This window comes from Chlorocebus sabaeus, chromosome 24 (assembly GCF_047675955.1).
Source record: "Chlorocebus sabaeus isolate Y175 chromosome 24, mChlSab1.0.hap1, whole genome shotgun sequence".
Taxonomy (NCBI): domain Eukaryota; kingdom Metazoa; phylum Chordata; class Mammalia; order Primates; family Cercopithecidae; genus Chlorocebus; species Chlorocebus sabaeus.
In genome coordinates, this window is record NC_132927.1 from 77397747 (window position 1) to 77422338 (window position 24592).

The 24592-nt window shown below is 51.7% G+C and overlaps 1 long non-coding RNA gene across 32 annotated transcripts in view; it reads left to right on the top strand.

Moving 5' to 3' along the window:
- The window catches only part of LOC103229707 (uncharacterized), a 188499-nt gene that overhangs the window by 143343 nt on the left and 20564 nt on the right, over positions 1 to 24592 (top strand). For 30 of the 32 annotated variants that reach the window (XR_012091073.1, XR_005235480.2, XR_005235484.2 and 27 more), the window contains 2 exons: positions 202 to 3291; positions 3490 to 24517. This is a non-coding gene — a long non-coding RNA (uncharacterized lncRNA). The remainder of the gene's footprint in view (positions 1 to 201; positions 3292 to 3489; positions 24518 to 24592) is intronic. The other 2 variants (XR_012091058.1, XR_012091060.1) reach the window with 2 other exon arrangements.

Below are 24592 nucleotides of genomic sequence, written 5' to 3' on the forward strand. Positions count from 1 at the left end.
AGGATGAAACACACCTGGTTAACCTCTTTTCCAGTATCAGTCCCCACCTTGGAGGCCTTCTGGTCCAGACCTCAGCTTCAGGGAAGGGGTGCTATGGGCATAAATAAGTAGACATGAGCAAATGGCTGACTGCTAAGCGTGCTCCATGTTTCTGAATTTGCCACCGATTGCACTAACCCTCAATGTCTTATCCCTTCTTAGGAGGACTTTTCAACGTGATGGCAGCCTGGGGGAAGGCAGTATCACCACGAAGTGTCATGGAACATGCAGGTGAGTCGTCTGTGGTTGCCTTCGTCGTGCTCCCAGTGGATCGTGTGTGTCATTCAGGCTCTTTTGGCATCAGACCCTGCTGCTGGGGGATGCCTGGTTCTTGCCACACTCAGTGATGGGCTTGAATGAGCCAAGCCCACCGCAGGGGAATACCAGTTTGATAGGAATCATGCCCTGGACAGACAGCGCAGGTGTCCTGCACACCTGTCCCCAGCCTGCAGTTTATTCTGAAAGGATGTCCTGAGTATAATGACACCTTAGAGGAGAAAAGCTGATTCTGAGGTCGAGAGGAGACCTTGGGGACCCTGGAATTGGCCTAAGTTGGGACCTGTTTATTTCTAACAGGAATTGTGGAGTTGACTTATTTTAAGTCTGGAGAAATCCTTGATGTCGTGCCAACTTGAGGGGAGGGCATTTTCATCAGCCCTGATCCAGGGGAAGGAAGTGGATGGCCCACCATGGGGCCCCCAGGAACACACCTGCCTCACTGACCAGCACATCTGACCCATCCTCGGGGTTGTGTTTCTGCAGATGGTTCTTCTTTGGGGTGCTTGAGGAGAGGTTTCCTTTGGCATATCTATTTCTTTTATAGAAATCGTTTCTGTGGACCACTCTTCAGTATCAAACACCAGCTCAGAAGGCTTTGGGATAAGACAGTAGTTGTCAAGCCCCTGGCCAGGGTGAGTGGGCCGGAGATGGGCGCTTCTCCTGTTCTGAGCATCCCGTCTGGCAGTCATGCTTGGTGCCCGATCCTTTCCAGGAGGACTTCCTGGAGGTGATGCCGGCCTCTGGGGAAGGAAGCGGCTCCCTGCTAGCTCTAAGGCCAAGGCACAGAAGTAGGTTTTGCTGGTGCTGCATTTGTTTTGATGGCTCTTAGTTGTGACTGTGGGTCCTCAGCTCATCCGTGGCATTTGGGGAGGGGACTTGTGAGGAAGGAGGGTGTCAGGTTCTGGAGAAGGCCGGGTCTTTCCATCTCAACCCTGCTTTTTATAACCAGAGACAGAACATAGGAGGTAGCACCAATGACCACCATTGCCAACCCTTCCTACTAGCTGATACCCAAACACCATTCCTTCCAGCCGAAAAGGGCCCTCATGAAGAGAGGGCAGAGGGAGAGAGTGCCAAGGCCATGTGACAGCAGGCAGTGTGCTGTCGCCTCTGGGGTATTCAGGTTAGGCGGCTGCTGAGTCCATGCAGATTGGGTGCTCTGCTGGCTACACAGAGGTCAAAGGACAGGTGGCAAGGGTGCAGAGCCGAAGCCTGGCCCTGGGATTTTCTTCCCTGCCCTCTGCTCCAGGGTCCACCTTCGGGGGAAAGGAGGGCACAAGTGTACAACTTTGTAAGAGGAAACCTGAAGTTTTCTGATCCCTGATTCTCTCCAGCCCTGTCAGGATTGACCTAACTCTCTGTTGAAATGCAAAAGAGTCTGGAAATACCAGTATTCCCCCAACAATGAAAACAATTATTGTCAAAGGAGTTTTATAGTAAACAGAAAATCCAGCCTGGAATTGGCTAAAACATTTGGGGAGCTCACATCAGGAAATGAAATTTGTTTTTATTTCTTAATTCTACTGAATTGGATTGAAGGCAGCAGAAGGCATTAGGTGGGTGACCTGGAGGAGGGGGGCCTGGTCATGCTCCCGGCTTCCCTGACCCTCCCTTCCTAGGTGTGTGTAGGGGGCGCTCACTTTGCTTACAACTTACTGGGCACCATGCATCTGGTTTTAGAATCACACCTTGCCTGGAAGACTGCTTGGATCCATGGCCAATGCCACACAGAGGCCTGGGCGCCGGCTAACTGCAGACCCAGCCACCTGCTTCTTGACCACAGAATTCGAGATTTCCTCATGAACTCTACTGATGCACTGACTTCGGGATGCAAACCATTATGACTGGGGGCACTTCCTGTGGCCCGGACTTCCACAAGGAAACCCTGGTTCCGCCATCAGGAAAGCTCCAGTACCTGGAAAGAGGTTGTACCTAAAATGTTCTCTGTATTGGTGGAAAATGTTTCACGGGCAACCTCTTTTCACTGTCAAGGCTTAAAGGGCTTTTGGCTGACCTCCCGAAAGCAACCTGGGATACTCGAACAGAAGCCCTCTGACATCTGGTCTACGCAGTGCCATATAGATCCGCGGAATCCTCCTGGAGGTGACACTGATGTCGGCGAAGATTCGGCAGTTTTGTTTTGATATTTTGTTTGTTTTTTAATCAGTGCTAATCGTCGATACTCGAAGGAGAGGTTGTCCGTGTTGTCTTCTCTTTATTTATGATGAAACATACACGGGAAACCTCTTCTTTAGTATCAAATCCCACCCTGGAGGCACTTCCTGTTCCTGATGCAGCCTTCAGGGAGGGATGTTGCTGGCTCCTGTCTCGGTGGGTGCAAGCGAGGCCGACGGCTTGCCGTGTGTCCTAGGGGTGCGGCTCTCAGGCCCAGCGGTCCCGCGGAGGCCCCTGGGAGGGCAGCTGAGTCTGGAGAAGGGCCTGTGCTTCTGTGGTTGAGGGAGGTCACTCATTGTGGTGTGTGCCTATTTATTGACTCACGGCGGGTGGTGCCTCTTCAGTGTGAGGTCTTGCTCAGATGGCCTTCTGGACACGCTAGCAGTGTCACTGAAGGGACGATGGTGCCATCTGCTCTCCAGGGTAGCTGAGGGGATGGTAGACCAGTGACGTGCACTTCATTTACGATGTAGGTCACCCGTTTGACTATCCACCAGCGCCCGGTCCATCTGTGGGATGACATCTTGGTGCACATGGCAACTTCGGATAAGATGTGGGAGGACGTGGGGCTCATGGGACTCTGCAGGATTTCAGGAGGGGTTTCCCTTTGGGGGCCCCTCCTCCCACCTCCTTAAAGTCAATATAAGCAATCATCAGTGAATAATCTCTCTTTTGGTTTCAAATCCTGCCCAGGAGGGATGACAGCCTGAGCACAGACAATGCCAGGACCGCGGAGGCCTCAGCTTCAGTGCCCCAGCAAGGAAAGGCCCACCTCACACCGCATGCTGACTGCAGGAGGTGTGTGTGTGGGGCCTGGTGCAGGGGTGTCGTTATCCTTGGAAGGGTTTGAGGAGTGGTTTGTGTGTGGGACAGGGCAAGTGTTGGGACAGCTGTGGTTGTTATGGCCACTTTATTTGGTGCTACATGAAGAGAGGTTGTCTGACAAAGCTTGCCGTGTGTCTGATGAATGCTACATGGTCCATCTCTTTTCCATAGGAGGACTTCCTGGACATGAAGCTAGATTCTGGCAGTGCCCCACTGGTGTCAGCAACACTCCTGGTGAGTCGTGGATGGGAGACTGAGGAGCTGGTGGCGTGATTGAGATGAGCCCTTCCTGTGTCGAGACCACTCAGAATCCAGCCACTCCCGAGGCGGTATCCAGCCCACGCTTGGGGAAGGCTTTGCTGTCGTTGCTCACCTCTGTCTGTGGTTCAGCTCTGACTGCCTTACAAGGCCCGAGATGCCCTGGATGCTCTCAGTGTCAGACTCTGGAAGATGTGTCCTGGCTGTGACACACGCTGCAGGGGAGGGCTGTGGGCGTCAGGTCCCTGGAGAGGTATGGGAGCGGATATCTTGTCTGAGAGCAGACGTTCTGCTTCGGGTGTGTGTCCTGGTCCGTTCATCCTCAGCCTCCCTCCCATTCCTAGGATGACTTGTGGAGAGAAGGCCTGCTCTGGAGTCTGAAGGTGAGACCCACAGCTCTCACCCCGCCCTTGGGATATTCCCACGGCTACGGCAGAGGCACAAGAAAGTGACTAGAAACACAGAAACTCCTTAAGGCCAAGGCTGGGAACTGCTGTGTTTCCACGCATAGATCATTGACCAGAACAAATTACGTGGTTGAGCCCAAGGCAAGGGGCAGGGGGGGACACTCTACCCGGGAGGAGGTTGTGGTGAAGTGCGAATGCATGAACTGGGGAGGATTTGCCACCAGGAGAGTTGTCCACGTGGCCCACCTGAGGACTTGGGCTTTATTCATTGCTCATTCATCCCTCCCTAACCTGCAGCTCCGATCTGCCATGGGGGCACTTCTCGGGCTCAAGCTGGTCGACGGTGGTGACACTGTGTCAGGACCTCTGGTCATTCCATCTGTTTGAGGCAAACATTAAAACATCCCTTGCGGTACTCGTTCTGTGAAGACTTCCTTGGCTCAGGGGCTCCATCAGGGCCGGCACTTTGCTGTTTGCCCCTGAAGGGTAGGTGGTAGATCTCATCGATCTTATCTGGGGAGTTATTGTGACTCTCCTGGTCCCTGCTTATCTATCCACAGGAGGACTTTTAGGATGCCAGACCAGTGTTTCTGTGCCATTGTCATTCTGTGATCCTGGAGGAGACTTTGTTATTGATGAACACATCGTGCCCACAGGCACCTCCAGGACACAGTGCCACCTGTACAGAGGGGGCAGACCTGTTAGAAGTCTCCGAGGTCTTGAGGTGGGTTGTATACAGGGCCATATCTTTGTCACCCATTGCCCGGTGTGCATCAGGACCCGTGTGTTCTCAGGAAGCCTGCAGAAGTGATACCAGTCGCGGAGAAGCAGTGCTGTCAACGGTGCTGACGTGCGGTACTTAATGAGAAGTTGCCCGTGTCTTTTTCGCTTTATTTGTGCCGAAACATTCGCGGTGCACTTCTTTTTCAGTATCCTATTCTGCCTTGAAGACGTCTTGGTTCGGGGAAGGCACATGGGCCCCTGTAGTGGATGCTGGTCAGGACCTCCCCACCCCATATCTTTTCTCCCTTCCTAAATTTCCCCTGGTTTTTTTAATGAAAGCTCCTCTCTTCCCACCGTGTGCTTTGATTGCATTGACCCTGCCTGACTTCCTTCACCAGCCCAGGCTTAAGTGAATCTCTTGATCTCTTCTTCTTTGCCACTGCAATTGCTTCCAGAATAGGCTCCTGACCCCACTGAGCCAGTGAAAGGCAAGGAGATGTTTGCTGTGGCTTCTGGGAAAGAAACTGTTTCTCCCTTTTCTATGATAGCTGCCAGAGTAGACACTGTCTATTCCATTTAGCTGGGAACAGACAGTGAACTTTGATGTGAGCTTCGAAGGTCCTACAGCCATTTAAGGACTAAGAGGAGAGGGCTTGGTGCCACACAGACACAGAAGAGGGAGTCTGTACCACGAAAGGCATCTTGGAGACCTAGAGAAGAGCCTGGGTGATACCATTTGAGTCCCTAGATCAAACCCTGCCTGAAGCTTGCTCTGTCTCTGTACTTTTTAGTTATGTAAGTCTATACATCCCTTACTTGTTGAAGCCAGTTTGAGTTAGATTTTATCTTACTTGCAATACAAACAGATGATACCACAGTGTGTTTTCCAGTGTGACTGGGAAAGCCTGCATTTTTTTGATGATATGTTTCTCACGGTTTGCCTATCTATCTTCAGCATCCTATTTAAGGCAGGGTCTTTGTGAAAGGTGACTTTTCTTATGGACTTATGCTTTCAAAGCTTTGTCTTAGTGATTTAATTTATGGTTGACAAATGATGCACAATTACCGTGTTTTGTGTCCAGCAATGGATCACTGGGTCCTCTCTGGAAGGCCTGAAGGGTGGTGGGCCCCGGAACTTGTGCCCTGATTCACTCTCCCTGGAATCCACCTCTCGCTGGGAGGCTGCCCGTCAAGTGATGCGGACTTGGGGAAGCTGTTGTCCTTTCCTGGCCCCTGCTGTCCTTTGGCTTTCTGTGGGTTGGTTGTATTTGTCACAACTCACACCAAACTGTCAAGTATTTTAGAAGCCAGCCATGCCTCCAGGGAACCCAGAGCACCTTAGGGAGGAGGCATGGTGGTCAGGACCATGCAAGGTGCACAGATAGATGGGTCCACCGAGAGCCGGGGCTGCCTTAGTGGTTTGTTTCTCCTAATTCGTTATCTTTGTCTTCCCATCTCTGAAGAGGAGAACTTCCTGGAACCACGGACTCATGGAGGAGATTCTATTTTTGGGTCCAGGAACATCCCATTTTCTCCATTTGTGGGTTTGATAGTAAACATTCCGAAAGCCGTCTGCCCTGATGATTGAATTCTGCCCGTGAAGACTTCCTGGGATCCCGAAGTAGAGGGAGTCTAGGATCGCTTTGCTTTATCTGTGATCTGTGATGACTGTCCGCCTCTGCTCAGTGTCAGCCCAGCCCTTCGCAGCATGCCCCCCGCCTACCTTGGGTTAGCCAACACCTGATGCTTTTAAGCTTAATTGAGCATAAGTTTGATTGGTAGTGTCTGCCCAGCCCTGTCCCCACGCCCTGACCCTTCGTGTCCCTTCACGCCCAGGTGTGCCGCTGGTGGGGAGGACGTGCTCATCTCTGGTACCTGAAAAGAAGTTGCCCATGTTATTTTCGCTTTATATGTGACGAAACAAACATGGTGCACTTCTTTTTCGGTATCAAATCTCTCCTTGAAGAGCCTCCATCCCTGATGGGACCCTGAGCATGGGACCTGGTGTCACTACCTCTCTTGGTATGTACATGGAGGATTTGTCCCGGCAGCCCCTCGGTGACTCTGCGTGTTGGTGGGCTCAGGGACCATGCTCAGTCCTTAGTCCACGCCCACCTCTCGGAACAGGCACAGTTGGCGAGGCCTCAGCCACATGCCAGCTCCCCACTACAAGGGAGGCTGGGGAGACGCACTCCCAGGCTCCACTAAGAAGTGTTCCCCAACATTTGAGAAGAGTTCCGATTATAGCAGCCAAAAACAAAATAAAAAAGGAAGCAGCTGCCACAACCACAAAAACAAATAAGCAGTGAAGACCCCCACCCCCATCCGCTCTGTCCAGAGGCGCGAGGGGATGGCTGAAGGGGACATGAGGACGTGCCACCTGGTGGACTGCCACCCGCACCTCCACAGAAGAATTGATTGGGGGTAGCAGTTGTGGCAGAAGTCGTCCCTGTGGTTCGGGGGGACAGGATTTCCCAGAGTGAGGATTCACTGGAGCCTAATCCTCCTAGCCCCGCTCTTTCTTTTCTTTTTCTTTTCTTTCTTTCTTTTTTTTTTTTTTTTGACACGGAGTCTCACACTGTCACCTGGTCTGGAGTGCAATGGTGTGATCTCGGCTCACTGCAACCTCTGCCTCCCAGGTTCAAGCGATTCTCCTGCCTCAGCCTTCCAAGTAGCTGGGATTCCAGGCGCCTGCCACTAGGCCCGGCTAATTTTTTGTATTTTTAGTAGAGACGGGGTTTCACTATGTTGGCCAGACTGATCTTGAACTCCTGACCTCGTGATCCACGCCCGCCTCGGCCTCCCAAAGTGCTGGGATTACAGGCATAATCCACTGCGCCCGAGCCCCGCCCCATTCTTTCTAGGTGCCAGTCCTGCCTCTGAGAGATGTGCTCCTTGATCACCAACAGCAGAGAGATGTTGGTGTCTGACGTTGGTGTCTGCCCCAAGTTGGGAGCAGTGAACAATGGCTGATGGCAGAACACATGCCTTCCCGAAGACACTGCTATCCAGGTGTCCAGTCCCCACATCCAGTCCGTCCTTGGGCACTGGAAGAGAAGTTTTCCCAGTGTGTTCATTTTATTTGTGACGAATCATTTCTGGCCAGTCTTTTTGCAGTATCAAATCCCACTTGAAGGGAAAGGCTGTTTGAGCTGGGAGCTTTGGTGGCGTCAGCAGTTCTCTGGGGTGAGTGATGGGTGTTGCCCAGAGGGCATGTGTGCCAGCACCATGGCCACCTGGTCCTCTGAACCTCAGCATCCCTATCCCCTAGGAGGGCTTCCTGGAGCTCTGCCAGCCAGAACTAGAGGCTGTGGGACTGCTCTCTGGGTTACACTTTGGTACTGGAGGAGAGGTTCTCTGTGTTTCTTCCCTTTATTTATGATGAAAAATATGGTGCACTTCTATTTGAGAATCACGTGCCATCAGGAAATCCCAGAACCCACTTCTGGGAGGAGATGCTAATGGCAGTCCATCGGTGGCACTGGGACCATGCTGGCCTCAGCAGGTGCCCTTTGGACAGTGGGCAGCTGCTCCACCCATCCCCTGGGCTCTGGCCTCCCTCTAGAAAGCTGCCTGGTGGCAGAAACACGTTGGAGAGGCAGCACCAGTCTTCATGTCGGGAAATTCCATCAAGAAAGGCTGTCCAAGCTGTGGCCTGCACAGTCAACCCGTTCTACTCATTTGAGTGCCACCCTTCTACATGATGGGGTGCCCACTTCAGGGAAGGTGCAGCTGTGGGAGCAGAAGGCAGGCCACACAGTCTGTATGTGACACGTGCCACTCGGCCCGTGGACCCTCAGCCTGAGGACCTCTGGAGGGGACACTGGTTCTGAGTCCCCTGTGGAAGGGGAAGCATAGTTGTTGGATGACGTGACATGGACAGTTCTCTTCTGACCAGAGCCTCGTCTCTCATCGAGGAGGGCTTCTGCTCTCTGCTGCTTATGTCAGGAGAGGGCCACTGTTGCCTCCACCACCTCAGGTACGTCGGAGGGAGACCTCGAGGAAGCATTACATCTCCGACGGTGCGTGTCCCTGTGTGTTAACTCTTGCCATCTGTTTCCTTTGCAGAAAGACCCCCTGGGCTCTGGAAGAGAGACAGGACCCCAGAAGCTGTCCAGGAATGGTTGGAGGGAGGTTGTTGGTGATGTATTCACTCTGTGTGGCAGATACCCCACAGTGGACCTCCTAAAGCACTGAACGCCTCCTTGAAGGACGTGCTGTATGTGGGGTCAAGTTCAGGAACGTGGTGTGGGTGTCCGTCAGCCCCTCACTGAGGGTATGTATGCAGATGGTGGAACAGATGGCAAGTATTTTTCTTCATTTGTTTTTTCTTTTGAGAATTGAGAATTTATTGAATGAACATGTAATCCTGTTTCCTAAGGTAAATCTATACGTAAAAATTTAGGTCCTGCACCACCAATTTCTTATTAAGAAATGGACCAAGAAATGTGAACAAAACCATATGTAACACAGTTTTCAGATTTCTAGAAGAATGTCAAAATATACACTGTCTTGTCTCTTGATTCCCAAAGCTTAAACTCTAAAGAATAGGGAAGACATCGGTATACACTGGAAAAAAATGGCAAATAAGTGAGGAGGATGGGAATTTTTATGACTACATGGGAGACACACTGAATTTTTTTTTTTTTTTTTGAGACGGAGCCTGACACCGTTGCCCAGGCTAGAGTGCAGTGGCGCGATCTCGGCTCACTGTAAGCTCTGCCTCCCGGGTTCACGCCATTCTCCGGCCTCAGCCTCCTGGGTAACTGGGACTACAGGCGCCCGCCACCACGCCTGGCTAATTTTTTTGTATTTTTAGTAGAGATGGGGTTTCACCATTTTAGCCAGGATGGTCTCAATCTCCTGACCTCGTGATCCACCCACCTCGGCCTCCCAAAGTGCTGGGATTACAGGCGCCCACCATTGTGCCTGGCTAATTTTTGTATTTTTAGTAGAGACAGGGTTTTACCATGTTGGCCAGGTTGGTTTTGAACTCCTGACCTCAGGTGATCCATCCACCTCGGCTTCCCAAAGTTCTGGGATTATAGGCATCAGCTACTGCGTCCGGCCAGCAACTTTTTGCATCTAAAAGGTGAATGTTCCTTCTATGCTTACAGGATTTATGGTTAATCACAGAGGAAGTACCATCAGGGAAGCCCATTCCAGCAGGAAGTGGGGAGGGGGCAGGTGAAAAAAGCGGAAGAAACCAATTGGGGCATATCCAATTAAGGACAAGTCCTGTCCTGAGCAGGGTTGCTGCAGCCAGATCCCCCAGCAGGGCCTGGGGAGTCAGCTGCACCTAGAGCTGAGGGCCCGGGGCGGACACGGATGTGTTAGTTCACTAGCCTGGGTACCCTAGCCAGGCCCCTCAGGGCGGGATGCCAGCCCCTCGGAAGAGACAGCCTGTGGGCTGACCTTTCTCCCAACACACAGGAAGAAGAGTTCCTTGGCTGATTACTACACCTATCCCAGCTCTTCCAGGCTGCCGGTGTTTCAGTTACCAAAATAAGACCCCCAAGCCCAGCCAGCAGCTGTTCCTCAATTCCATGTCCCCCTCCTTCAGGACCATCCTGGCAAGACCTACTCCTGGGGACATGAATGATGTCTGGCCACAGAGAATACATGTTTATGACTCAGACCGTTTGATTCCCTAACCAGCCATGTCCCATTGGTCCTCAACAGGGCCTCATGGAGGCAGCTGTGACCTGGGGAAAGTGGCCTTGCTCTGGCTGGTATGGGCAGAATGCTTGTCCATGTAGATTTGCTTTATTTATGCAAATTGTGCTTTGAGGCTTCGGAGAATCAGACTTGCTTCCTCAACAAGCTGTGGCTGCAAGGGAGGGGCTGGCGAATTGCAGGCAACGGGTGTGATCTGGTCCGCTCTCTAATCCATTTGCCAGTAGGAGGAACGCCTAACTCTGCGTGTGTGAGAGGTAGTGGTTTTTAAGTACAAGACTGTTTTGAACCAATTCCAGCTTTAGAGAAGTGAGATGGGTGTAGGTTGTCCGTGTGTGGAATGTGAATGGAGGGTTGGACATGGAGCATACGCTTTCCCTGTGGAGAATGTGGCCCGGTCCTCAGTACTGAAGCCATTTTAGGGGCACTTCCTGGAGTGATGACACCCTTGCGAGATACGGTTTGAGTCTGGGATTATTGGTCCTCTATTTTTAACTCTGGGAGGCATGTGTTGTCGCTATTTTAGTAAGCCTCTGCATCCACCACCCCAAAAATGATTTTTCTGAAAGCTGCGATCATTGTTTGTAGAGGGTGGTGGTGGTAGGGGCTGGTGAGCATCATGTTTTGCTACCTCTCGGTTATATTTAAAGAGACATTGTTTTTGACCTGTTTGCCTATTCCTCAGTCTGTCACACTGACATGACCAGTCCTGCAGATGGAAACTTTCTGGACACAAGCTTCACTTTCTGGAAGATTCTTGGGTATCCTTCTCCCTCCAAGGTATGTGAAGGACGCTCCAGCCCACAGTTATGTGATGTTGGTCATTAGGTGCCTTGGGAGGGCTTCATGGAGGCAATGCTCACTTTAGGAACCTGACAGGCTTATTTTCTTTTTGTTTTTTATATTTTTGGAGTTTAAAGCATGGAATCCCTACTTCGCCTGCTTTACTTATGGCAAATTTTTGATGAACATTCACTTTTTTTTTTTTTTTTTTTTCCCAGAATTAAATGCTACTTGGGAAACGCTCTTGACCGTGAAATCTCCATTAGGGAAGAGACCTTAGGGTTACCGCCACCCAGACGAGTGACAGCAGGGCAGACCCCAAACCTACACGTGCCTACGTAGGAGTTCCATCTCTGGACGTGAAGAGGCGGGGGTGGGCCCTGCGCTTCCTACGTGGGACTCAAAGCACTCACCTGCTTCCGTTACCTTCTCTCTTTGATGAGTCATGTTTGGATTTGTGTTCTCCAGGGATGTTCCAACTTTTCGCATCTAAAAGGTGGATGTTCCTTCTATGCTTACAGGATTTATGGTTAATCATAGAGGAAAATCCACATTGTCAGTATCTAAGGCCGCTTTTAAAACATTTCTGAACATTTCTGAGAGGAAGGTCAGCTCCCGGCCCCATGCAGAGTGATGGAAGGTGAATCCCAGAACCTAAGCTCTTGTTAGCAAGGTCTGTCCTGGGACACGTGTCCTCCGCAGGGCCCACGTCACTGCTGCTAGCCCGGGAGGCCCCTGCCGACTGCACCTGTCCTGTGCTGTCTTTAATCTTGAGAGATTGTGCTTAGGTTCATGCTTTCCAGGACTCAATCCTTCTTTGGTATTTAAAAGGTGGATATTCCTTCTATGTTTATGTTATTTATGGTTAAACATAGAGGAAATTCCACGTTTTCAGTATCAAATGCTGCTTGGAAACATTCCTGGACTGAAACCACCATCAGGGAAGAGACAATAAAGTCCCCCCCCAATCCAGGGTAAGTGGAAAGTTGGTGGACCCCAGAACATGTGCTGGATTCGTGCCATATGTCTGTGGACCACCCGCCCATCTTGAGAAGACCCCTCTCGCGAGCTGCCCGCTCAGCCAAGCGGCTGGGCTCTGTCGTCAGTTTCTCCATGAGGCCGAATGCTCTCCTCTGTGTTATGCTACTTTTGTGTTTGATGGATTGTACTTAGGTTCGTGCTTTCCGGGATGGAACCTTCTTTGGTATTTAAAAGGTAGATTTTCCTTCTATGGTTACGTGTTTGATGGTTAATCATAGAGGAAAATCCACGTTTTCAGTATCAAATGCTGCCTTGGGATCCTGGCTGGACGGAAGCCACCAGCAGGGACGTGAGGTGGGGCTGAGCCCTCCAGGGTAAGTGGAAAGGTGGTGGGCCGCAGAACATGTGCTGAGTTCGTGCCATATGTCTGCTGACCATCACCTTTAGAAGCCCCCTTTCGCTGAGGAGCCAGCTTGGCACACAGGCTGTGGTGTGTTGTCACGGCTACGCCATGGGACTGAAAACGGTTGCTTTGCTGTCTTGCTTCCATTTTCCATGAACTGCGTTCAGATTTGTCCTTTCCAGAGCCCAGTCCTTCTTTGGTATTTAAAACGTGGATATTCCTTCTATGTTTACGTGATTCCTGGTTAATCATAGAGGAAAATCCATGTTTTCAGTATCAAATGCTGCTTTGGAAATGCTTCCGGAAGAGACCGTAGGGCCTGATTAGGTGCAAAGATGGTGGGCCGCGCGTCGTATCTGAATGAATGGGGTGCGCCTGAGAACCATCTTGAGATGCCAACTTGGTGAAGATTAAATTGTGGGTCTTGTGGTGCCAGTTTTTCCATGGAAGCTCGTCTGCCTCATGTGACTTTCTTTTCTGATGACTCAAGCACAGGTGCGCGTTTTCCTGGATGGAATCCTTCTTTGGTATTTAAAAGGTAGATTCTCCTTCTATGAGTACATTATTTATGATTAATCATAGAGGAAAATCCACGTTTTCAGTATCAAATGCTGCTTTGAAAACCTCGGAGGACGTGAAGTCGCCATGGAAGAAGGGATGCCATCTGTACCCCTCTCGGGTACAGGACGGACAGATACAGAACTGTACTTTGTGTGAAATACGCCGTCAGCTTCTCTGCTGTTTGCTCACTGCCCTGGGCGCGTGCATAATGTGTTGTTACAAGGCTGTGTTCTCAGTATTGCCTCATTGACCTTGAACGAAGTTTGTTCTCTGTGTGTTTACCATGATTGCTATGCATTTTCTGGAATGAACCTCTTTTTCTGTGACTAGTTGTACCTTAGAGAATACCTGAGTGGGCTGTCAATTTCAGGAAGGAGCACTGCTTCAGGGGCTATGGAAGGAATAGACTTACGATTTACCCGCAGGCCTGCACTTCACACCTCGGTGTGCTGCCCTCACCATGCAGATCCCATCTGTGTCTCTCAGGCTTGCTCCTGGAGCTGGTGGCAACTTAGTCACAGTGAAAATGGCCTTCTGTCACTGCCACCATTTGCTGTTTGAAGAGAGGTAATCCTCCCTGCTTTTGGTTTACTTGCAATGATTATACAAAGGCAGACTCTCTAGGGAGCAAATCCTGCCTGGGAAGCCTTCTTCAGAACAAGGCTGACTCCAGCAATCTGTCAGATGGCCAGGATAGCCCGGGGGTGTGGATGGTTGACCACAAGGCACGTGCCTCTGTCTTGCTGTTTGTGACCTGGTTCTCTGACCCTCTTCATCTCATGCGTCCTCCCGAGAACATTCTGGAAGAGATGCTGGCTTTGGAGATGATATAAGGTTTTCTTTTCAGAGCACCTATTCTGCTTAGAAAAAAAGGGCCTCCCTTGGCCGGGCATGGTGGTTCACGCTTGTAATCCCAGCCCTTTGGGAGGCTGAGACGGTGGATGGCTTAAGCCCAGGAGTTCAAAACTAGCTTGGGCAACTTGGCAAAAACCCGTCTCTGCAAAAAATACAAAAATTAGCTAGGTGTCATGGTGTGTGCCTGTGGTCCCAGTACTTAGGAGGCTGAGGCTGGAGGATCACTTGAGCCTGGGAGTTGGGAGATTGCAGTGAGCCAAGATCGTGCCACTGCACTTCAGTCTGGCTGAAAGAGACCTCTGTCTCAAAAAAATAAGTTTTTTAAAAAAAGAAAGAACAAAGGGCCTCCCTTGATGGGCCCTGCTCATCACAAAGCATCCATGGGCTGTTACTCCGGCAGGTCTGCCCAGCATGATGCCAGCCTCTGGGAAGAGGTCTCCTGGTCAATGCCTCTCCCCGATACACGAAAGAATGACTGTCAGCAAAGTCAATGTCTAATGTAGATGTGGGTCATCTGGTCCACCCACTCTCCATACCTAGCCCATCCTTAGAGTGACTTTTGGACCTCACTGTCCACTTGAGGAAAGGCTAGTCCACAGGAAGGAGGCCCCAGAGCACCCAGTGTGGCTACGGCACTTGCTACGGGGACCTCTAAGCCCCACTGCTCTCTTAGTCCATAGGCGTCCTTTGGGGATTCTTGCCAATGGGAAGACCCTTGGATTCCTGATGTTAGTATCTGTTTATTCAGAGAGAGTTGGCCCATGAGAATCTCATTTTCCTTTGATGAATCTTGCCAATACTTTTGAGTAACAACTAGATGAATACTTTTGAGTAACAACTAACTGCTCAGATGGCTTTCTGAGTACAATGCCAGTTTCAGGAGAAGGGACACTTGTCATAGTGCTGCTTTGTGATTTGCAAATGGAATGTGTTGGATTTCTGTTTCTCTTTTTTCTTTAACGATGCATGTTACTGCATCTGCTAATCTCCCTTAGCCAGTGTTCACCAGGAGGGCTTCCTGGAGGCAGTGGCTTTGGGCAGAGGCAGAGGTTCTTCTCCCAGGGTATTTTGCAGGCCCTAAAGGGATTTCAGCCGTTTTACATTTACATTATTTCAAATGGTATGGGATTGCCTGTCTTTTGGTAACCAATCCTGTCTTGAAGAGATGCTGGGAAGTAAAGTCAACTGTATGGCAGGCCCAGCTCCAGGGACAGCCAGATGAGGCTTGTCACCTGGCCCGTCCCACTTGGTCTCAGGCCTCACACGAGGAGATGTCCACTCCAGCGAAGACCTGGCGTGGTCCTCACCTGCTCTTCGAGCCACTCTTTGGTACTTGAAGAGAGGATACCCTTTGTATGTTCACTTGATTAGTGGTGAATATACAGGGGGAGACTCTTATTTGCGTATCAAACTCTGTCGGGGAAGGCGCTCGGACCCTGCTGTCTCCAGGACAAAGCCGTGGATGTCAGCCCATCTCAGGTACAGCCTGGTTTCCCTGTCTGGGAACGTGAGCTTGGCAGTGATCCTGGCCCTTGGGTTCTGCCTTTGCCCTCTGTGCTGGTTCTTCCTGTGGACTCCCTGGAGGCAGCGGGAGAGGAGGGTCCTTTTTGTGTGCACCGAGTTTAATGGTGGTTTGCTTTTTTAAGGATAAATCACACGGATCTGCCTCTTCTCCATACCAAGTCATACCCAGAAGGCTTCCTGCTTCTGGCACTAACCTCGCACCTCTTTGGACACAAGAATGGGTGGTGGAGGGTGGAGCACGGAGCCGATGCTGCTGCTCACCTGCTACTCCCCTGACCTGCTACTCCCCCGTGGGCTTCGTCCTTGAGAGAGTGTCAGCCTTGAGGGAAGCACATGGATGTCAGGCTGTTCTAAGGCAAGTGACTGGTGGAGCTCCCTGAACCTGCCTGTGCCCTCTGGGACTGTTGCTGGACTCCAATGGCCAGTCCTCGGAGCACATTGTCCAGTGGATTGCACCTGAGTGTGCCTTGGGCAGGTGTGTCTGGTCTTCAGGACTCCTTTGTCCCCAGTGTCTGATGCTGGGGCCCTCTTTTTATTTGTTTTGAGGCAGGTACAGGTGACACATTCTTGGATCTGGTCATCTCTAGGACAGCCAGCCTCAGAGGAGGGACAGTGTCTCAGCACTCTCCAGCTCTGAGAATGCCTGCAGATGCCCTCTTCTCTGATGAGTCCATGTCTTCCAGGGCTGAGCCCTCACACCCCATGCCCCTTTGGAGAAAGGTGATGGTTCCATTGTCCATGTAGCTTGTGGGTATTTGAAGCAGGTTCACCCATGCATGCTGAGTACATTGATAGTTATGCCCACCTGTTCCGTTGTTTAGAAGCCAATCTCGCTGCAGGGAGTCCTGGATGTGCCACCTTTCAGGGCCATGCCACCACCTGCAAGGTGCAGGCCCAGCTCCAGGGTCAGCCAGATGAGGCTTGTCACCTGGCCCCTCCCCTTTGGTCTCAGGCCTCACAGGAGGAGATGTCCACTCCAGCGAAGACCTGGCGTGGTCCTCACCTGCTCTTCGAGCTGCTCTTTGGTACTTGAAGAGAGGATACCCTTTGTATGTTCACTTGATTAATGGTGAATATACAGGGGGAGACTCTTATTTGCGTATCAAACTCTGTCGGGGGAGACGCTCGGACCCTGCTGTCTCCAGGACAAAGCCGCGGATGTCAGCCCCTGTCAGGTACGGCCTGGCTTCCCTGTCTGGGAACGTGAGCTTGGCAGTGATCCTGGCCCTTGGGTTCTGCCTTTGCCCTCTGTGCTGGTTCTTCCTGTGGACTCCCTGGAGGCAGTGGAAGAGGGGGGTCCTTTTTGTGTGCACCGAGTTTAATGGTGGTTTGCTTTTTGAAGGATAAATCACACATCGATCTGACTCTTTTTGGTACCAAGTCATACCCAGAAGGTTTCCTGTTCCCAGCATCAGCTTTATAAGGGAGACCTGGATGTTGCATCATTTCAAGGGGAACACAGACAGGAGGGATGCTGGAGCACGGAGCACTGGCTCTGTCTGTGCTGGTTTCCAGCCTGGTAGGCCAGCCCAGGAGGACTTCCTAGAGGTGGTATTGACCTTGGGGAAGGGTGTGAGGTGTGCTCACCAGCGTTTTTTGTTTTTTGTTTTTGGATGCTTGGGTGTTCATGATCCAGCTTGCAGTCCCCAGGCTGAATCTGCAAGAGTGGTTTGTTTCTATTTGTCGTTTGTGATTGCCCATGAAGGCAGCTCTGGGGATGAGCCGTGAGAGCCGTCAGCCCCGCACCAGGTATGTGAATGTGGGAGGTCAGAGGGTGCCTGCTTCTGCCTCGGTGTCTGTGCCCCGCCTCTGACTGTCGGCTTTCTGCTCACACCTAGGATGGCGGCCTGAGAATGGGACTCTGGTTCTGTGTTTGTGGAGACACTCCTTGGGCCGTGTGACTGCCAGCTTTTTACACCCCGACTACCATGGGGGTCATGTGGACCCGAAGCCAGCTTCAGGAAGGGCATTCGCCGCATCCTTAGCCCAAGGAAAGTGAACGTTCTGGTGAAGAGAGGTGAGCGCCAGCCTGGGTAATGAGTCACACAACCTGCCACCTAGACCGGCATCTCCTGCTCCTCTCCCCTTCTCGAGGGAGAGGCACTGTGGGGAATGGGCCGTAGGTCTGCTTCCTAAGTTACTCGGGGGTATGGGGGTTTGACTACTGTTGACCATGAGCTCTTTCTTAGCCTGTCTTCATGGACACGATGCCAGCCTCTGGCAGGGATGGGGCAAGGGCTGGCATGGAGAATGACACTGGTGTTAACGGCTCTGTGAGATGGATGAAGGAATGGTGACCACAGGGCCTTTGCTTTGTCTAAGGCGTAAATTCATCCAGTGCCTGGGACCTCGGTGCTGAGTGCATCCTTAGGAAGACTTCCTGGAGAGGTGCTCACACTGGGAAGGAGATGGTGGTCCCAGCCCAGGGAGTTCCTGTAGAAAGGGAGAAGCTGAGCTCTGTGTGTGCCCAGGAAGGCCTGTGGGGTAGATCTCCTTTTCAGGAACAAGCCCTAATCTGGAGTGATGCCTGGAAATGAGGCTGATTCCGGCGAAGGGGTGCTGGCATCTTTGGGATGGAGAGCTGACCTATGGGCACACGGCTGGCAGGTGGTGTTTGCCACCTGGTCTGCTGATCCCGCGTCTCCCACCCCCTCCTCCCCCAGGATGAACCCCGGGAGACGAGGCCGGCCCTGTGAATGATAGTGAGGAACCTGCCCAGTGCTATTGTTTGGTACTTAAAGCGAGGTTGCCCTTTGTATATTCGGTTTATTGACATGGAATATACAAGGGCAAGCTCTCTGTGAGTATCAAACCTTGTCTTGGACCCAGTCCACACTCAGCAAGGGATGCGGTATGTGTGTGCATGACCGTGTGTATCCGTTTTGTGTGTGGCAAATTGCTCACGGGTCCCCACTTCACAGAGAGGACTTCACGGGCACATGGATGACTTTAGGGAAGGCAGTGGCCTCTGGGACATCCCCTCTCCTGGTGCAGTGTGGGTGGGGCCAAAAGCATGCACGATGTGTGTGGTCTGGGTCCCTGCTTCCTGAGCGGGCAGTCACCAGCCTGGGCTGATGGCTGGGGTGGCACTGGTGCGGGGCAGTGGCTTTGTGGTCCCTGCTGTTACTCGGTACGTGAGTGTGCATGTTCTGCTTGGGGTATGTGACCTGGTCCACTAACCCTCAGCATCTAATTCATCCTCAGGACCGCGCCTTGAAGACATACCAAGTCCACCCAAGGCAGTGGCTTTCTTTTCCGTGCTAACCTTTGGTACTTGGAGAGTGGTTATCCCTGTCCTGTTCGTTTTGCTCATGTCGAATCGTACAGGGTCATCCACTTTTTCAGTATCAAGAGCGCAGACTCTGGAGCTCGATTTCCTGTGTTTGGATCCCACCTCTGACATTTACTAACCGTCCAACTTTGGGCAAGGATCTCATCGTGCTGTGCCCGTTGTCTCCCATGTCAAATGGGAATCACATCGGCGTCTACTTCGTGGGCTGCTGGGGCTGAATGAGTTAAGACTTGTACACGGCTCAGAGCAGAGCCCGGTGGTCGGCACTTCGTAGGTGGTAGCCAGGACCCTTGTGTGCTGTGAAACTATCACTGGGGGTGGTGGTGGTGGTCTTATGACTAAAATCTCTCCGTGGGTTTTTGGAACAATGTCAAGATATGGAAGTCAAGTCCTTTGTTGGGTATGGAACGGACTATGAAGCCCAGAGCACACACGGTGTTTACAGTGGGGGCTACTGACAGTGTTGATGCTTGGCAGCTAAGCCATGCTCACGATGCTTTCGAAACACAATGCCACATGCAGTGGGGGTCAGCAGGGGTGCCGAGAACATTTGCTCCACTTAAGAGAGACAGTCTCTGGATTCTTGACCTCAGCCACTATCCACACTTTGAAGCAAACTCTTGAGCGAGAACGCCAAGCCGAGTGAGAATTCTATGGCATCTTGCTTCCCTGGTGCTTAAAGAGAGGTCAAACATGGTGCATGCATTGTGCATGCCTGTATGTGCGTGGTGTGTGTGCATGAGCGCGTGCGTGACTGGGTTTGCCAGGTAGCAGTCACCATCCAACCTTGAGCTAAAGACCTGGAGGTGGTGGTGTTCCTGTCCGTGCTGCTGTTTCATACTTGAGGAGAAATTATCCTTGGTGTGTTCGCTTTATTTATGATGAATCATACAAGGACAATTTCTTTTTGAGTATCAAATCCTGCTTCGGCAGACTTCCTGGACGCCACGACAAGTTCTGTAAAGGGACGCACGCATCAGCCCTTCCCAGGGGGCTCACGCCTGGGTGGGGATGAGGGTGCATGCAGTTAGTTTGTGGTGGGGACACTTGTGCCCTAACCTCAGAACCCTGGAGGCGGGGCCATGCTTGGCAAGGGGCCATGGGACTCCTGGGTGCTGCCAAGGATTTGCATTGGCCATGGGTGTGTGTTGTGGGTGACCCAGCATTCAAGCGACTTATCAAATCCTGCCTCTTGGAGGCACTTCTTGGACATGAAGCAAACCTTAGAGACAGATCACTGGGGCCAGACCCCTTTCCCTGCCCGAGAGTGTGACCCCCAAGGCATGGGCTTGACTCTCAATGTGTGAAGCTGACCTGCTAATCCTCATTGTTTGGACTACCTGAGAAGAACCTTCTGGAAGAGACACCAACTTTGGAGAAGATGCCCAGCTCTTCTTGATGGCACAGTTCTTTGGTGCTTAAAGAATGGCTGTCCGTAGTATGGTCTCTATATTTATGATGATTAATATCGGACAACCATTGTTTTAGTATCCAAATTTGCTTCAGAAGTTTTCGAAAGCACAGTGCTGACTTCAGCGAGGGGACATCGGTGCCTGCCCCACCATGGAGTGTGACTGTGTCATTGATTTATAATAATGAATCCAGTGATCTCAGAAGGCAAGCCACCAGTGTGATTTCCTTGGACAAATGCTAGCTTTGGGGTGGAGATGCCATTTAGGGGTTTGGTGCCATATAGTTTTATTGGAAGATGTTCACAATTATTTCATCCCTCTTTCTCTTCTTGTTATTTAATCTTAACTACGGGGAATTCCTTGGAGAGATGCCAGTGTCAAGCATCTCTCTAGATAGATGGTGGACCGGGGCATCTGGGTCCAGCCTCTCCTATCTTTAGCCTCCATTCTGAGCATGAAAACCTTCCTGTAGGGAATGCAAACATTAGTAAAAACTCAGTGCATTTTCTGTTACTACTACTACTTTTTGGCAACTCCTAAGCAGCTGCCTGTTGGGTGCTAGGATTATTCTTGGTGGACATGGCATGGCTTTGTGTCTTCCTTGGGAACCACCCCATCTCAGACAGACTCTCATGGAATAAGACATTGTGTTCGACAGCATCTCTGGGGTGTGTGTGTGTGTGTGTGTGTGTGTGTGTGTGTGTGTGCGCGCGCGGGCGCGTGCACGTGCATATGAATTGTTGGCTAGAGTAGTGTTTCTCAAACTTTAAAAATGCTCCTAAGATTTTCATCACCTAGGGATCTTGTTAAAAAGCAGATTCTGATTCAGGGACCAAGATTCTGCATTTTTAGCAAGTTCTCAAGTGATGCTAATGCCGCCGGTCTGTGGACAACACGTGCAGCGGTTCAGGGCTGGAGACCAGGTGCTTTCCCTGTGATGTGCGTCCTCTGTCTCCCCACATGCCATAAACTGTCCGTCACGGGAGAACGGCCCAGAAGTAATGTGCCATGCTTTGGTGTGTGAACAAGGGTTCACCTTCACATGCCTAAATATCACAAGATTACTTTTCTTTAAATCAAATCATGCCTCAAAAGGGCTTCCCAAATGCAAGACCTGCTTCAGGGAGGGGCCGCCGGCGTCAAGCTGCTGCAAGATTGTCGGGTGGGGGTCAACGGCATGCTGATTCATTATTGATGTCCTGGGCTCTGGAATTCTGTGTCCCTTCGTTTCCAAGCAGTCCTCGGGAGGAACTTCCAGGAACTGAGACCATCTCTGCGGTAGGGACCCTGTCTTCAGGGATCAGTGACACCCCGTTTTGTTGGAAGCAGAATTCTTCACGATGGCTTTGCTTATCTCTGACATGCATTCTGGTGGTTTCTCGTCATCAAATCCTGTCTGTCAGGAATCCCTGGAGGAAGCTTTTATAGATCTTTAATGGAACCTGCCTTAGAAGTCTTTCTGAGCATGGTTCCAATTTCAGGGTTTGGACTTTGGTGCCAGGGCCGCCTGAGCCCTGAGACTAAGGTACGGGAATGGAAGGTTGATGCCAGCATCTGTGCTTTCTCTGCAGGATGTGAACACCTCTCCCTGCCCCCGCTGCAACCCTGGGATTCAGCTCATCCTGAGAAGAATCTTCTGGAAGCAAAGACAACGGTGGGGAAGAGGCCATGGTTTTCGTTTCAGAACTATTCAAGGATATTTGAGGAGAGGTTATCCGTGTTATGTTCGCTTCATTCATCATGAATAATACATGGTTAACCTCTTTTTGAATATCAGACTCTGCCTCGGAGGGCCGCCCCCACAGGAGACGTGAGAGTGTGTGCCTTGTGTGAGCTGAGAGCCCGCACCCCGGCTCTGTGCTGTGTGAGGGAGGCTTCCTGAAAGTGAGGCCGGTTGGGGGAAGAGCCCTGGATTGCTTTGCTGTGTTTGCTGTGAATGCGATGTGTTTTTACGAGTTATGTGAGGTTCCCTCCTCTTTGAATGCCAACCTGTGCCTTCCCCCAGTGCTGGGGCTTGTGGCTTAGCCACAGGGCTAGGTCCTTTCCTGGGACAGACCCTCTGGACCTAGTGCTCTTCAGGGTGGCTCCCTGGGGGCGAGGACAAGGTCTACCACTGCCCTGGGACACTTGAGGAGAAGTTACTTCTTCCATGCAGACTCCTCTGAGGACAGCCTGTTTTTTTTAGGGTCGGATCTGGCCCAGGGTGGCTCCCTGGATGAAGTCCAGTGCCTCTGTGGGTGTGTGAAGGGCAGGGCGACTTGGGCTTTGTTCCTACTCCTCACCCAGGTCACTGGCCCAGTGCCACTTCCTCCTCAGGTCAGCTTCCCTGAGGCTCTGCCAGCCGACCTGGTGGGATCTCCTGGTCCACTGCTTGGCATTCAAAGATGCTGGCATGGTGCCAGGTTCCCTTCGCTGCCTCCTGATGGAGACCACGCAGCTAATGACTCTTTGGCTCTGTGATGCTGCCTCAGAGGGCTTCCTGCACGTAGCACCTAGTTTGGGAGGAGAGCACGGACTCCAGCATGGCCCCTGGTTATGGAGAAGGGAGGCTGTCCTTGATCCCCGGTTTGGCTGTGCCTCCACCCAGATCTCATTTTGAGTTCCTTCGTGTTGTGGGAGGGTCCTGGTGGGAGGTGACGGAGTCATGGAAGTGGGTCTTTCCCCTGCTGTTCTCAGGATAGTGAACGGGTCTCACGAGAGCTGATGGTTTCGTAAGGCGGGGTTTCCTGCACAACGTCTCTGTTTGCTACTGCCATCCACGTAAGACCTGACTTGCTTCTCCTTGCCTTCCACCATGACTGTGAGGCTTCCCCAGCCACGTGGAACTGTAAGTCCAATCAAACCTCTTTCTTTTGCACATTGCCTAGTCTTGGATATGTCTTTATCAGCAGCCTGAAAATGGACTAATACAATGGAGGACGGTGGCACCGAGCCCCGCCCCCTTCAGGATGTGGTCCCTGTGCAGGGCAGCATCCTGAAGTTGGCTGCAAAGCCCCACTGCTCTCTGCCTCGATGCTTTGTCTTATCTGAGGTGGCCAGTGCGCGGGGGTCCCTGTGTGGAGTCAGTTCCGTATGGGTGCCTGCGGGTGCCAGCTTCACAGTAAGAAAACTGTCAGCTTCGCCTGAGGTATGTGCACAGAGGTGACGCAGGGACAGGAACTTTGTTGATGAATGTGTTCCCTGCGCCGCTAACCCGGAGAATTCGTTCCACCCTCAGGAGAAGCCCTAGAAGTGATGTAGGCTCTGGCCGGGGGATGCCGACGTGCTGTGAATGTCGCGGCACGGGGCTTGGTGAGGAACCGCTGGAGCGCTCTTGCACTTTCATGACAAAGACCACACCGTTGGCCTCATTCCTGCATGGTGGGAGAATGTGTGGAGGTGTCTCGCCGCCAGAGAGGAGGCCTGTGCAGCACCATCACGAGGTACCTGGGGAAGGGTCTGTTGACGATGCCCAGTGTTCGCTGGCCCAAGCAACCAGTCCTTGGGGGACTTCTGGGCAAGACCGTTTCAGTGCTTAGCCCCACTCTGTGTCCCAGGCAGAGAGGGGCTAAATTCATGATACCTATTAAATGGTTCATTAATTCTCATTATCCTTGCAACCTGCCTGTGAGGGCCCCCCAGAAGGTAGGGCAACTCCAGGGAAATGTTCTCGCCATCAGCACGAGGCCATGGTCCAGGAGGTACTGCTGGATCAGAGGCCACAGGGCAGATTGTCAGGCCAGGTCACAGGCTTTCTCTGTCCTTGACCCTCAGCATCCAGGCTACCTACAAGAGGAGGCAGGGGGACTCCTCTGCCACACCTGGAGAGGTCTCATCCATGGCAGGTTCCTTCTACAATGCTTTCTCTGCTACTCATCATCACCTCTTTCCTGGATATAATTCCAAGGAATTATTAAAGGAGGCATTGGTGTCAGCACCTCCCAAAATACTTGTAAAGATGGCCCATGGCAGAGCCTGTGCCTTCATTAGAAGTAAGCAGTGGCCTCCAGGCTCTGGAGGCCTCGGGGGCAGAGCAGCGTCCAGGCTGACTGTGGGGCCTCGCCTGGGTTTGCGGCTCATCATATTGGACCGCTGTTTTTCAGGACAGACTCCCTGGAGAGGTCCCTCGGCAGGACCCTGACCTGAGGGTCAGGGCACTGTCCATGATAAGGGAATGGATGGTTGATCAGAGAACGTACATTTTATAAATGGTGTATGTCAATTGATCCACAGTCCCTACCCATCCAGTGACTTCTCCTGGAGGCCACATCAGCTCAGAAGAAGAGGTGGTGGTTTCCTAGGCCATGCTGTTATCTGGCACTTGAATGGACCGTCTCCTTGCCAGGTTTGTTTTTTTTTGTGCCGAGTCTCATGAGGGAGGGTTGGTGCCTTTTTTGAGTATGGATATTGCCGGGGAAGC